We start from the raw sequence: 4,173 nt of genomic DNA on the forward strand, positions 1-4,173 counted from the left end.
GAGAAGGTAGATTTTCGAGCCTATCATTCATGTCGAGGGATCGAGCTATACCAGTGACAAGCCATCCTACACAGAATGGTGCATTTCCTTCTCTTGACACGAGAGCTTGAATATGAGACATAAGGAAAATGCTGGCATTGATCCGACGATTGGTAAAAGCACAATAAAAGAAGTATAACTCCTTACTATTGACTTTGTTGCTGTTGGTTCTTCCGAAAATAGTATTAGCTAAAATGCGGTGGAAGTAACGCATAACCGGTTTATGAATTTGCGAAGAGAAACGCATGTCAGGAGCGACATTTTCGTTACCAGATATTCGACGACAAATATCATTTGAGGTTCTTTGCCAGTCAAGATCGGGCAGAATTCTATAGTTGACTCCCTCAACATTTGTGAACTGAAAAATAGCACTAATGCTTTCTTGATTCAAGGTGTATTCTCGGTTGAATAGTCGGAAGGTAGTGGTTCCGATGAGGTTGTGAGAAGCGTCGGTGGGTGTGTTGTAAATATACGAGCTTAGAAACTCCAAGGTTAACGCCTCGTATGTGGGGAAGTCTAGGGTGCTTACAAATGATAAACCCGTTTTATGGAGTAATATTTGCACACCGGTTTCGAACAGCCCCAAACTTCGCAAGCTTTCAATATGGGTGAATCTTGATGATACCACCCCTCTCTGAGAGAAACTTCGGTATCCGTTTCGTTGAATTTCTCCCGCTTCTCCGTTCCGAAAAATGACACTAGGAAACTCGTCTTCGTTTTGGTTGTTGAGGTTGGCCATAATGATTTTTCTGCAGGAAGTGTGAAAGAAAATTTGTAGGAGAAATAGCAGAAAAATGCTTGTGGTTCTGTTTGTAACAGTGGGATAATATAGTGTTGTGAAGGTTGAAAATAGATTGACTGAGTATTGAATGGAAATTAAGGGTAGGTTTGAATTGAAGATGAGAAATGGTAATTGGTTTAGCACTGAGAAGTTTGAACATAGGAGAGTTTAGTTTGGTTCTGGTGTGAAACGAAACAAATGCATTCTGCATTTAAAGAAGATGACGAACGGAAGAAGGGGGGTTGGGACGATCGGCAAGGGGCCCCCTCTGACGTACGCCAGGCATGCATGTACATGCATGTGTTGTTGTCTTGCGTGTGTGCAGCGTGGACAGTCTTTGCGGAGATTCCTTCCATTGCTTTTTGACCAGGATGCATGCATTCTGATAACACAATTTTATATCATATATTTAGCTTGAAATCCATAAATATTATTAGCATTTTCCTTTAATTATATTGTTTTATTGTGATATTATGCGGGTATTTGCTATGTTTCAGGTTTTACGCTCATATTGAGACTATTTGTGAAAAAGGAAAGAAATGGAGCTAAATTCACTACTTTTTATGCTTAAAAGATGAAAAAGGGGTGCTGAAGTAAGGAAGGGGTGCAAAGAAGACCCAATTGTGCAAAGATGCAAGTCCAGCCCACGTAGGAACCATTTGCGCGTGGCCCAACACATTTCAGCATGTGGAGACGCCCGTCTCCAACGTCTCTTGCCACGTCAGCCAATGGAGACTCCCGTCTCCAACTACCCCTAGATTCTCTCCACTTGAGACGCACGTCTCAAGTCGTTCAGCTGGTCTTCCCCAAAAAGTGGAGACGCACGTCTCCCAAGTCCAAGTCAGAAGCTCCTCCTTTCACGCATTCCAACTGCAGACCCTTAGCTATAAATAGAGACTGATACCTCAGTTCTCTGGGTCCGAATATCTGCTAACGAAGTGCTGCCGAATTTACTCTTCAAGCATTCTTTATTTTCCTGCCTTTCATTTAACTGCTTTCATTTTCTCACAACAATTTCTACACCGGAAATTGTTGTGAACCTTTTATAGATCTAGCCTTACGTTAGATTTATTTTTTACATTCCTTGCTTTTATATTTTACGCCAAATAATTTCCGAAGAACGATCCAGCCAACCTATGGTGGAAGTTCGAGTACTTCAAGATTCAATTCATTTCAGATTTATTTTATTTCAGGTTTATTATTTACCGCCTTTATTTATATTATTATTGCATGATATATTGTATGCCATTTAACATGCCTTTTATTATGAACCAAATTAATTTATGCATGTTTATCTGTATTAATATGTCTGGCTAATTAATTAAGATATCGGTATGTAGAGTAAGTTAACCGTGGGATCCGAAATAATTTGGCTTAATAATGTTTTATTAAATATCACTTGTTTTTTGGTTTGTATGTCTAATTTAATTAGTAAGTCTAAAAACCAATAGAGTGAAAGTTTGAGGTTTTAAAACAGTCAAAGGTTAAAATCAATAGCGAAAGTTTGAGATTCTTAACTGGATAGTAGACATAGGACATTAGTTTTAAGGATGGCGAAAGCGTATTAAAACTGATTAGAACTTATTTATTTTCAAAAAGTGTTTTTAAACCCGACGCAGATTGGCGAAAGCGTACGTTAGGGAATACTAGCATGAACCGAGTCAATAGAGCGAGAGTTTGAGACTAGGGGATTTAAGTAGATAACGACTTTATAAAACAAGCATTTTATTAACTATGTTGTTTTCAAAGAGCTTTTCTAAATCTAATGGGATGGCGAGAGCGTACATTACGAGTTAGGATAAGTAGTCTAAATTAACATAGCGAGAGTTTGAGAGGAGGACTTTTAATCAATAGAATTAATAAAGATGTTTAATTGAATTAACACCATAGCCAATGGACCTTCGGATCACCTAAGTTAATTAAAATACATAATGATATCCGCTTATTATTATACTCCTTAGATTTCACAATCACTTTCCCTTAGAAACAATAAAAAATATTAGTACCTTAGCTTTACATAGTAACCTTAGATAACGGTAGATCGATTCATAGTCCCTGTGGATTCGATATCTTTTAAAACTACACGACACGACTGTGCACTTGCAGTCATCAGATTTATAGACACGTAAAGTCGCGATCAAGTTTTTGGCGCCGTTGCCGGGGACTATTCAAGTCGATATCGTAACTCACTGTTACATCGTAGAGACTAGGGCAAATTCTTTCCTTTCTTTTTGAACGATTGTATGCCAAATACTCGTTCACAAAGAGGAGATTTAATACAACGAATTAACGAGATCGAACGTTTTATTAATGTCAAACGTCGAGCTCGCAATCTTCCCGAAGTAGCACCAATTCCGATTAATCAGGAATTGATCTTTACTGATCAAATTAATCAAATTACCCCGAAGTTAGAGATGGCTGCTATTCGTCCTCTTAGAGACTATGCCGCTCCTTCACGCGCTGAACCGCACTCAAGTATCGCACCACCTGCAATTGAGGCAAACAATTTCGAACTGAAACCTTCATTGGTACAAGCTGTTCAACATAACCAGTTCTCTGGAAGCCCTACAGACGATCCTAATCTCCATTTATCCGTGTTCATGCAATATGCCGACACTGTCAAAGCTAACAACGTTAGTTCCGAAGCTATCCGATTACGCCTCTTTCCTTTCTCCTTGAGAGATAGAGCTAGAGCGTGGCTTCAATCCCTGCCTTCTAATTCCATAACTACGTGGGACGAACTGAAGAGAGTATTCTTAGCTAGATATTTTCCGCCTAGCAAAACTGCTATGCTAAGAGGTCAAATCAACGGATTTATCCAAAAAGATAACGAATCACTCTTCGAAGCTTGGGAACGATACAAGGACATGCTTAGACTATGCCCTCATCATGGACTCGAACCATGGCTGATCATCCATACTTTCTATGGTGGTCTACTTTATAATACTAAAATGACTATAGATGCCGCTGCTGGCGGAGCTCTAATGGACAAACCCCATGATGAAGCATACAACCTCATAGAAAACATGGCACAAAACCATTATCAATGGGGAGGAGAGCGAGCTGCTCTAGAGAAAACTCAAACCAAAGGAGGAATGTACGAAGTAAGTGGTATAGACCGCGTTAACGCTAAAGTAGGCGCTTTAACTCAAAAGATCGAAAACTTAACCATCACTCCTTCAGCCACCGCGGCTGCCGTAGCACCTAACTGCGAAATTTGTGGATTAACTAGACACGTAGTTGCCGAATGTCAACTCTTGACTGGTATTCCATCTGATCAAGTAAACTACGCTCAAGGAAACCCTTATTCTAACACGTACAACCCTGGATGGAAGAACCACCCGAACTTTTCG

At 39.6% G+C, this 4,173-nt stretch overlaps 1 non-coding gene across 1 annotated transcript; it reads right to left on the reverse strand.

Moving 5' to 3' along the window:
* Positions 1–3,609: 3,609 nt before the first annotated feature.
* LOC131615357 (small nucleolar RNA R71) lies at positions 3,610–3,716 on the reverse strand. Its single transcript, XR_009287776.1, has one exon. It is a non-coding gene; the product is annotated as a small nucleolar RNA R71 (small nucleolar RNA).
* Positions 3,717–4,173: the final 457 nt, after the last annotated feature.

This window comes from Vicia villosa, linkage group LG6 (genome assembly GCF_029867415.1).
Source record: "Vicia villosa cultivar HV-30 ecotype Madison, WI linkage group LG6, Vvil1.0, whole genome shotgun sequence".
Taxonomy (NCBI): Eukaryota; Viridiplantae; Streptophyta; class Magnoliopsida; order Fabales; family Fabaceae; genus Vicia; species Vicia villosa.